Source organism: Physella acuta, unplaced genomic scaffold (genome assembly GCF_028476545.2).
Source record: "Physella acuta isolate Inbredline_101_S28 unplaced genomic scaffold, ASM2847654v3 ptg001036l, whole genome shotgun sequence".
Classification (NCBI taxonomy): Eukaryota; Metazoa; Mollusca; class Gastropoda; family Physidae; genus Physella; species Physella acuta.
In genome coordinates this window covers 140367-152341 of record NW_026732553.1, presented here as the reverse complement: position 1 = coordinate 152341, position 11975 = coordinate 140367, and the positions used below count along the sequence as shown (strand labels likewise).

Here is an 11975-nt window from a genome sequence, read left to right as displayed (position 1 = left end):
AATGGCATCACTGACCGGATTGTCCTTTACAGGCTCGGTGATTGCAGAAGACGACAGGGGCGGATGGCTTGACGTTGTGATGAAGGTTACAGAGGCGCCCCTGTGACCCTCCCACTGGGTGATGGGCTGAGCTATGATATCGGAGGAGAAGGGGGGGGGGTCTAACTCCACCAACTCCCATGCTACGCCACTGTCCACTACCTTCCACACCTACTACCATTCCAAAATACGTTAAGGTTATAACACTGGAGGTATAGTCTACCTTTTTTTTACTCTGCTAAAAAGTGTTGTTTTTTTGTGTGCTGAGTTTTAAAAAGTGCAAAGTACATTATTGTTTGTAGTTTGCCGTATTAATTTCTCTGTCCGCCCATGTATGAACATAAATTCTAGCATTATATATAATAAGCATTGGGTGGTTTTTTAATTCGATAAAGGGAATCCAATCGTGTCTACTATTTAAAAAACTGAATTAGCTCCTCATTTCGTTCTTTAAGTCGTTTTCTAATTGTTTGTTTCATTGTTTATATTACTTATTTGATGACGCATGCTTATAAATAAAAAAGTCTTTTATATATTTATATGCATGCGTCTCGCGATATTTGGGGGAATGAAAAACATTCACAGGTATTATGAAAATTTCCCGACTATTCATCGGATTTTCCGGCTTTCTCGACCAGGAAATTTTATTTTAAAATTCCTGTTTTTTTCCCCCAGCTTCCTGACTCTGTGGGAACCCTGAAAAAAAAATTTCTTGTAAAATTCTGTTTGTTACTTCCAAGCATGGTTACCCTTGGAATATCCGCTTTTTTACTTCCTCACATCCAGTCCTTCTATGGAGCCGTGCGAAAACCTTTTGTTTACAATACTCGTTACGTGGGCGAGGTTCCAGTATAAATTTTCCATCCAACAGGTTCTCCTCGGCATAATTTGCAGCTCCGATAAGTGGCATTTTAAAAAACCGCAGTGTCAGTTGCTGATCTTGAGATATATTTGCGCTTTACATAAATCAAAATGCCTGCTTGTCAAGTATGCGGACGAAACGCTGTTCCTGGTAACGTTTATAATAATTATACTTTTAAAATTGCAAGATAAATAATAAATAATAGTTGTATTAATTCATTGGTTGAAAAGGTTTATAATAGTTTATGAATTAGGTCTATGGAACAGGGATGTGCTTTTTTATAGAACCATTTGACAATTTAGAGGTGTGCGTGTTGTTTATTTTATGTGCGAAATGTCGTTTCAGTATTTTAGAAAATAAACTTGAAAACACTATTGATTCTAAAAGAAATCTATAATGAGGTGGGTTTTTTTTTCTTAATCCTTTTACGGGGATATGTTTAAAAAAATCACAAAAATCCTGATCTTGCACTTTTGGATATTTTGTCCATTTTCGTATTAAGAAAATAATAACTTTAATGAGAAAAAAATATAATGTTTTTAAAATACGATTTTTATGACCCGATTAATTAAAATTTAAACAATTATTCCCAATCTTACAAGCTCTCTCCGAAAAGTTTTATATCTGTCATCATATTGTATTTGACAGCATTGAAAAGCTGGATTTCTAATGTATTTGAGAATCGTATTGTCCATCATCTCAAAGACAACCAAATTACTCATATATGGTACTTTGGTGACCTACTTTTCGTTACTTTTTATCGCAGTTTGTTTTTTTAGCACAAAAAGCCAACTACTGTTTTTTTTTATTTAAACAATGCCCACCATATTATCAGTAATTGTTTTTCGTAAAAAAAATAATTTTTTTCACGTTAAAATTGTGATGGCTTTCATTTTAATGATGAATGTATTGGTAATAAATATAGGCCTATATATATATATATATATATATATATATATATATATATATATATATATATATATATATATATATATACGATATATATAAATAAATAAATAAATAAATAAATAAATATATATATATATATATATATATATATATATATATATATATATATATATATATATATATATATATATATATATATATATATATATATATATGCATAATATAATGCTACGACATAGATCTTGTTGACGTCATTATACATAAAAATGTTCACATATTTGCACATACCGTTATTTAGTTGGTGTAAAACGAATGACTATTGCTATTGTTATAATTTTTGTATAGGCCTACACATGTGGAGGGTGTCCAGTATTATCAGATTTTTGTATCGATATTAAGGCTTTTAGTATGATGAGTTAGACCAATAGAACCTGTCGACATATTTAGGCGGTTATGCTTTTTATGACAATGTTTGACGTTAGGCGGATGGAGGAGAATATTATCGGTCTAAAGGACGTCAATCATAGCCACTCTTGAACATAGCCGTTATTTATCTTTTCAGCAAGAATTTCTTTTGACAGACACTACCACCCACAATGTTTTAGGTGTGTGAAATGTAAGATACATCTCACACCAAACCGTCACAAAGAGGTAGGTTATTGCCCTTTATTTTGAAATTGGTTTATCATAAATATAACTCATAATTGTTTTTTTTTATTTTAAAACTGGTTATCATAAGTCAGTTATTGTCCTTTACATTACATTGGCATTATTACATCAATAAATTATGAATATTCTTGATTCCTCTGTAGAGGTAAAAAATTATTAGAAGAACGAAGTAAAGTATTGCTAATTGAAGTAATATGTGCATTATTATTTGTATCAATACCATTTACATTTTTTAAAGATGTGTTTTAATACCACTGTTGATTGTCCTATATTTTTAATAGTGCATAACATCTCTAGTACTAAAATACATGATCAAGTTAATGTAATATATTTTATCCCTACGACTAGTTTAAAGGACAACCCTGCTGCACATCTCCTTGCTACAATGTTTTGTTGACAAGACCTACAGGTGAGTTTTTGACTGTAAAAAACCCCAATCAGTGTCTAATTTTCCAGTTAGATCTATTTTGTTTTATTTTCCAATCACTTTTTAATGATACAATAATTTTTATAATCAATTTCCAATCAATTTCTAATACTTCAGTCACTATAGTCAGTGCGTAGCGAGGTCGGGTGTCACCCGGTGCGGCACTTAATGGTGTCACCCCCCCCCCCCCCCCCCCATCCACCCTTGTCGGGATTTGTCAAATTTGCTCTTAATTAAGTTGAATTATCATTTTTCTGTACATATTTTGTTATTTTTCGTCTTGGTGTCACCCCCTAAGTGGAGTCACCCCCCCCCCAGTAGTATATTAGGTCCCTTTTGGAGCGAATGGGTGAGGGGGATGCGGATGCGGATGCGGAACAAAGGCTATATAGGAAAATACTCCCCGCCTGGGTGAACCGCAGGTACAATGACATATAGCAAAATACTCACCCACCAGGGTGAGGTGGGTGATCCGCAGGAACAACGAAATATAGTAAAATACTCCCTGGGGGAGGTGGAGGTACACCGACATATAGTAAAATACTCACCCACCTGGGTGAGGGTGGGTGAGCCGCAGGAACAATGACATATAGTAAAATACTCACCCACCTGGGTGAAGGTGGGTGAGGGTGGGTGAGCCGCAGGAACAATGAGATATAGTAAAATACTCACCCACCCTAGGGTGGGGGATGCGGATGCGGAGTAGGTCAGTAGGTCACCACCGGTGACCTTGTGACGTAATTAGTAACATTATGACGTAATCATTGACCTAGTTACGTAATCATTGACCTAGTTACGTAATTTTAACGAGTTTTTTAATTAGTTTTAATGAGTTTTTAAAATTTTAATTAATTTTTGACCTAGTTACGTAATTTTAATGTGTTTTTTAATTAGTTTTAATGAGTTTTAAAAATTTTAATTAATTTTTTTTTTATTAACGAGTTACGTAATTTGATTATTTGTTTAATTTTAAATTGTTTACTTTGTTTGTTTACTTGTTGTTTATTTGTTTATATTGTGTAATTTTTATTCACGAGTTACGTAATGCGATTTTAATTATTTTTATTTTGTTTATTTTTAATTTAATTTTATTTTATAATTAGTTAAATTATTATTAACTAGTTACGTAATTTGATTTTAATTACTTTGTTTATTTGTTTATTTAATATATTTCTTTTCTTTGATGTTTAATTTGTTGGTTTGTTTGAATGTATGTATGTTTTAAATAAAAGACTAACACTAGCATGTACTAGAACAGTCTTTGTATACCAGCCTTTAACCAGACATGTAACACCTGTTACGTATCGACCGCCCGCGAAGTTTTCTCGGCGCTGCCCGTTTTAATGGGAATGTATTGATCGCACCCACTGGGCCATCACAGCATGATGTCCCACCTAATTAAATTTTTGTTATGCTTCACCGAGTTTCCCCCGCTCGGAAGACAGGTTATGGTAATTTACGACGTACATTAAGTGGCTTTCCGCGAAGTACATAGGTCATTATGCAACAGCTGTGTAATATCGATCGCATCCACTGACCATCACACCTAATTAAATTGGTCACGCATCGTAAGTGTAGCGACATCGGTAACTAGTCGCTTATAGCGAGGTCAGCGAAAACCGATCGATTTGTCAGCTCCGTGAAACCCTTAGGTAACAGCTGGTGCTGTAATTAGTCACGGCTCTCGGCTTTTTTCATTAGACTACAGCTGTACATGAACTATGTTCACATATCATACGCCCGGTCATTCTTTGATCAAATTAAAAAATTTTGTTTCCACATGTCATGCGAACCGTCCCTTGCTATGTATGAAAGATTAATGGTTGTAACTATTCGCTTATAGCGAGGGTCAGCGAAAACAAAAATATATTTAAGGGTCGGAATTTTCTTTCAACCACCGTTAAGTCAGGTTTTGAGACGAAACGAAGTCTCGGTAGGTTCGTGTTTTTTAATGGGCGACAGAGCGACTTGGGGCGTTGGTACGTAGGTATGCGGGGTAGACATGTTTTTTACAAGTCTGGAAAAGTAATTACGTTTTTTTATGACCGTTCCGATTTTCTTTTGATCTGACCACCATTTGACCACACTGAGCCAGATAAATTTAACAATCGTCGCAGCGGGGTTTATTTTAAGTGCACCCCGTGCACGCTTGTTTACATTTTAAAAGACGTGTCGCGTGTCTTCCCCTTACGGCTTCCCTAATAGAGAAACGAGAGGAAAGACAACTGTTCTAAAATTAGAACAGCCTTGTTTACAGCCACGAGTATCGTCCCTTGTGAAAAAATTCGCATCAGAATCATTAACTAAACATTCAATTTCTTTAACAAGTTAAAAAATAATTTAGGAAGACAAGGGTTAACAACATTAGACGCCACCGTTTTTGTTTCCTGCGACGACAAGGCACAATACACTTTTTTATTTTATGTCTCAAGTAGAGGGGTGGGATATTTTTTCTTTGTAAGCGTGTTGTAAACAATAGGTAGACGAAGCGATTACTAAGTAAGAGGGGAGAGAAGTGACGTACATCGCGATATTTGAAAACATGGCGATGTTTAACCTCAACCAAAAAAGGCAATGAACCTAGAAGGAAGACGAATATATATCTTAGTCTTGCAGCAGATTACCTGCCCATGTTCGCTTTAGTATTACAGTTTTCATCAAACTTCTTTTTGACTTGAACTTCTTTAATTTTTTAAGAAAGTTTACTTATACATATTACATTACGTCTAATGACAATTTTTTTATTTTTACCACTCATGTATTTTCTTTTTCTATATCTTACATTGTCATCTTAATTTTTGATCACCTTAGTAAAAATTTGCTTAAGATTATAAACTTCAAGTTTTAAAAAACAACAACGTTATAGTACGTCGTGTCAAATGACACACCGTTTAAAATGTCTACATTTAAATTTCACCAAAATAATGATGTATAAACTAAATATGATATGACGTTAGCATACATATAATTCAATCTAATCACTCTAAAGTACAAATCAATAATTTTTTATTGATTAAGGGGCTGGGTGAGTTATTTTTATCACTATTCGCCCTTCCCCTTCCCTTTGTCCGCAACCCCTTTCCCCTTCGCCCATCCCTAACCTCAATACCAACCGTACCACTACCCATTCTATTCCATTAAAGAGACAAAGGATTTATGACAATCCTAAAGACAAATATTTATTCAACTAATATCACAACCCCCTAGAAACCACTCCAACAGACTGGGATACATAACTTGTAGACACCACTCCACGTTGAATATCTCTTGCACCCTACCTACATCGACAACTTTGTCCGCCGCCCTCGCCCCCGTCCCTAAACAACCGATAGATAAACACACCGTACCACTACCCACACTATTCCCTTGGACAGACAAAGGACAAAGTAACAGACAAACATTTATCCCCCTTCGTTTACTGTCACAAGTGACAACGTTCCCATCCAACTCCAAGACATCCATGGCCGAATTTCGAAACCTGTCTTGTTGAAAACAAAGACCGTCCCACTCTAGTGTAAACTCTACCCCGACCAACTCCGAAACAGGGATGGTCCACGTTTTAAATCTACCTTAGTGAAAACAAAAGCCTTCCCACTCTAGACTCGGCCCCTAACACTTCCAAAACATACCTGTACTAACTTTGAAACCACCCTCGGTGAAAACTTCACCGACACTAGTATGGACTCTACACCTACCGATTCCAAAACATGAATGTTCCGAGTTCAAAACCAACCTTCACCGACACTAGTATGAACTCGGCTACCAACAATTCCCAAACATACATGTACCAACTTTCCAACCTGCCTCAGTGCTAACAAAATTCCCCGACCCTAGTATGAACTCGACTGCCAACAATTCCTAAACATCCCTGTACCAACTTTGTAACCTGCCTCGGTGAAAACTTCACCGACCTTAGTTTAACTCTCCCTAACAATTCCAATGATGCATGTACGAACTTTGTAACTTGCCTCGGTGAAAACACCCCCGTCCCTAGTATGAACTCGGTTACCAACAATTTCAAAACATGCATGTTCCGAGTTCAAAACCAACCTTCACCGACACTAGTTTAAACTCTGCCCCATCAATTCCTAAACATGCATGTACCAACTTTGTAACCTACCTCGGTGAAAACTCCCCCGACCCTAGTATGGACTCTACACCTACCGATTTCAAAACATGTATGTTCCGAGTTCAAAACCAACCTTCACCGACACTAGTATGAACTCGGCTACCAACAATTCCTAAACATGCATGTACCAACTTTGTAACCTGCCTCGGTGAAATCTTCACCGACCCTAGTATGGACTCTAGACCTAACGATTCCAAAACATACATGTTCCGAGTTCAAAACCAACCTTCACCGACACTAGTATGAACACGGCCCCTAACAATTCCAAGGATGCATGTACCAACATTACAACCTGCCTCAGTGTTAGCAAAACTCCCCGACACTAGTATGAACTCGGCTACCAACAATTCCTAAACATGCATGTACCAACTTTGTAACCTGCCTCGGTGAAATCTTCACCGACCCTAGTATGGACTCTAGACCTAACGATTCCAAAACATACATGTTCCGAGTTCAAAACCAACCTTCACCGACACTAGTATGAACACGGCCCCTAACAATTCCAAGGATGCATGTACCAACATTACAACCTGCCTCAGTGTTAGCAAAACTCCCCGACCCTAGTATGAACTCGACTGCCAACAATTCCTAAAGATGCATGTCCCAACTTTGTAACCTGCCTCGGTGAAAACTTCACCGACCCTAGTATGGACTCTTTACCTGTAAATTGTAAAACATGGATGTACCAACTTCGAAACATCCGTCTGTGTTAACAAAACTTCCCCGACCCTACTATAGACTCGACCCCTAACAATTCCAAAACATGCATAATCTAGCTTCGAACCCTGCCTCGGTGAAAACATCACCGACTCGTGTATAAAATCTGTTCCAACCAACTCCAAACTTCCCTGGGCGCCCGAATAAAAATAACTCACCCAGCCCCTTAATCAATAAAAAATTATTGATTTGTACTTTAGAGTGATTAGATTGAATTATATGTATGCTAACGTCATATCATATTTAGTTTATACATCATTATTTTGGTGAAATTTAAATGTAGACATTTTAAACGGTGTGTCATTTGACACGACGTACTATAACGTTGTTGTTTTTTAAAACTTGAAGTTTATAATCTTAAGCAAATTTTTACTAAGGTGATCAAAAATTAAGATGACAATGTAAGATATAGAAAAAGAAAATTCATGAGTGGTAAAAATAAAAAAATTGTCATTAGACGTAATGTAATATGTATAAGTAAACTTTCTTAAAAAATTAAAGAAGTTCAAGTCAAAAAGAAGTTTGATGAAAACTGTAATACTAAAGCGAACATGGGCAGGTAATCTGCTGCAAGACTAAGATATATATTCGTCTTCCTTCTAGGTTCATTGCCTTTTTTGGTTGAGGTTAAACATCGCCATGTTTTCAAATATCGCGATGTACGTCACTTCTCTCCCCTCTTACTTAGTAATCGCTTCGTCTACCTATTGTTTACAACACGCTTACAAAGAAAAAATATCCCACCCCTCTACTTGAGACATAAAATAAAAAAGTGTATTGTGCCTTGTCGTCGCAGGAAACAAAAACGGTGGCGTCTAATGTTGTTAACCCTTGTCTTCCTAAATTATTTTTTAACTTGTTAAAGAAATTGAATGTTTAGTTAATGATTCTGATGCGAATTTTTTCACAAGGGACGATACTCGTGGCTGTAAACAAGGCTGTTCTAATTTTAGAACAGTTGTCTTTCCTCTCGTTTCTCTATTAGGGAAGCCGTAAGGGGAAGACACGCGACACGTCTTTTAAAATGTAAACAAGCGTGCACGGGGTGCACTTAAAATAAACCCCGCTGCGACGATTGTTAAATTTATCTGGCTCAGTGTGGTCAAATGGTGGTCAGATCAAAAGAAAATCGGAACGGTCATAAAAAAACGTAATTACTTTTCCAGACTTGTAAAAAACATGTCTACCCCGCATACCTACGTACCAACGCCCCAAGTCGCTCTGTCGCCCATTAAAAAACACGAACCTACCGAGACTTCGTTTCGTCTCAAAACCTGACTTAACGGTGGTTGAAAGAAAATTCCGACCCTTAAATATATTTTTGTTTTCGCTGACCCTCGCTATAAGCGAATAGTTACAACCATTAATCTTTCATACATAGCAAGGGACGGTTCGCATGACATGTGGAAACAAAATTTTTTAATTTGATCAAAGAATGACCGGGCGTATGATATGTGAACATAGTTCATGTACAGCTGTAGTCTAATGAAAAAAGCCGAGAGCCGTGACTAATTACAGCACCAGCTGTTACCTAAGGGTTTCACGGAGCTGACAAATCGATCGGTTTTCGCTGACCTCGCTATAAGCGACTAGTTACCGATGTCGCTACACTTACGATGCGTGACCAATTTAATTAGGTGTGATGGTCAGTGGATGCGATCGATATTACACAGCTGTTGCATAATGACCTATGTACTTCGCGGAAAGCCACTTAATGTACGTCGTAAATTACCATAACCTGTCTTCCGAGCGGGGGAAACTCGGTGAAGCATAACAAAAATTTAATTAGGTGGGACATCATGCTGTGATGGCCCAGTGGGTGCGATCAATACATTCCCATTAAAACGGGCAGCGCCGAGAAAACTTCGCGGGCGGTCGATACGTAACAGGTGTTACATGTCTGGTTAAAGGCTGGTATACAAAGACTGTTCTAGTACATGCTAGTGTTAGTCTTTTATTTAAAACATACATACATTCAAACAAACCAACAAATTAAACATCAAAGAAAAGAAATATATTAAATAAACAAATAAACAAAGTAATTAAAATCAAATTACGTAACTAGTTAATAATAATTTAACTAATTATAAAATAAAATTAAATTAAAAATAAACAAAATAAAAATAATTAAAATCACATTACGTAACTCGTGAATAAAAATTACACAATATAAACAAATAAACAACAAGTAAACAAACAAAGTAAACAATTTAAAATTAAACAAATAATCAAATTACGTAACTCGTTAATAAAAAAAAAAATTAATTAAAATTTTTAAAACTCATTAAAACTAATTAAAAAACACATTAAAATTACGTAACTAGGTCAAAAATTAATTAAAATTTTAAAAACTCATTAAAACTAATTAAAAAACTCGTTAAAATTACGTAACTAGGTCAATGATTACGTAACTAGGTCAATGATTACGTCATAATGTTACTAATTACGTCACAAGGTCACCGGTGGTGACCTACTGACCTACTCCGCATCCGCATCCCCCACCCTAGGGTGGGTGAGTATTTTACTATATCTCATTGTTCCTGCGGCTCACCCACCCTCACCCACCTTCACCCAGGTGGGTGAGTATTTTACTATATGTCATTGTTCCTGTATTTTACTATATGTCGGTGTACCTCCACCTCCCCCAGGGAGTATTTTACTATATTTCGTTGTTCCTGCGGATCACCCACCTCACCCTGGTGGGTGAGTATTTTGCTATATGTCATTGTACCTGCGGTTCACCCAGGCGGGGAGTATTTTCCTATATAGCCTTTGTTCCGCATCCGCATCCGCATCCGCATCCCCCTCACCCATTCGCTCCAAAAGGGACCTAATATACTACTCCCCCCCCGCTACGCCCCTGACTATAGTCACTATAGCAGTAGTATCAAAAATAGATTAGATGTGGGGAACTGATTGCATTGTATAATTTAGGCACAAAAATATTCATATTTCGAAAACCTGTGTAATAATCCCAACATCATCATCTGTGTTTTCAATTTAAACTTTTTAAAGAATCCATAGTTATTTACAACTTATAATGGTAACTATTTTTTAAAAAGAAATACAATTTTTTTACTGGAAAGAGTTAAGGTTTTGATAATGATTAAAGTGGAAGGGGGCGGGGGGGGGGGGTTGGATTGATTTTGCATACACCTTGATAATATTTACACTAAGATGTAATTGGGCCAAGTGAGAAACTATATTGAACTAGATCTAGTCATCTCTTGCAGGTGATCGAATCTAATTTTTAAAAAGACTTTTAAAAATTTAAATAAGTTAACATAAATTGCAGGAAATGTGTTATTTTAGATTAGCAATTATCGTTTAAGTGAAATAACTCTAAAAAGTTATACATTGAAAATCTTAATTAGCTGACATAAATTGTTGGAAATGTTTTGTAGATTTACCATCACGTTTTATGTGAAACAATTTAATTAATTTTTAAATTTAATTTTTGTTTTGTTTGAATATATTCCAGCTCGTTAACGTTGTGTAGCCTAGGAAGAGAGAGTGTCTACAAAATAGACTGCCCCAGTCAACGAAATCCATCAATCTCTTATCTCCATACATCATGTTGTTTGTGATATAGCTTTAGATTTATGTTTATGAATGCACATACGACTTTGACCATTTAGATTAAGCCTGTAGAGCATTCTTTTTTCATTTATTATTATATTTGCATTTTATAAAAGAAAGGAAAATAATTATTTTTATTTTTAAAAAAGACCCATATGGTAAATAAACCTTTTTCGCAATGTTTTGTGTACATGTAATCTTTTACAGTAAATATTAGTGTGTTTATGAAAAAAATAATGCAGGGCACCGAGGCGGGAGGCAGAGGCGTAGCGAGGGGGAGGGGGGGCGGGGGGACATATGTCCCTGGGCGCCGACCTTAGGGGGGGGGGCGCCAAATTGAAAGTTTGAGGGGGGGGGGGTGTGCAAATGAAAAGTTCGAGGGGGGTGTAAATGGAAAGTTTGAGGGGGGGGGGGGGTGCAAATCGAAAGTTTGTCCCCGGGCGCCGGGAAGGGTCGCTACGCATCTGGCGGGAGGGAGGGGAAAAAAATAGTAAGCAAAGACGATATAGGAGGACATAAAGTAATGGAATGGGCTGCCTGTTGCAGAACTACTTAAAGAAGAGAACCAATAGGTGCTTAAAGGACTAATGGTTGATTGATTTATGTGAGGATACTGACACACCCCATCACTAAACCAAAATGAT

At 36.5% G+C, this 11975-nt stretch overlaps 1 long non-coding RNA gene across 1 annotated transcript; it reads left to right on the top strand.

The window, feature by feature from the left end:
- Positions 1-925: 925 nt before the first annotated feature.
- Positions 926-11506, top strand: LOC131954874 (uncharacterized). Its single transcript, XR_009388809.1, has 4 exons — positions 926-1051; positions 2373-2461; positions 2828-2888; positions 11234-11506. It is a non-coding gene; the product is annotated as an uncharacterized LOC131954874 (long non-coding RNA).
- Positions 11507-11975: the final 469 nt, after the last annotated feature.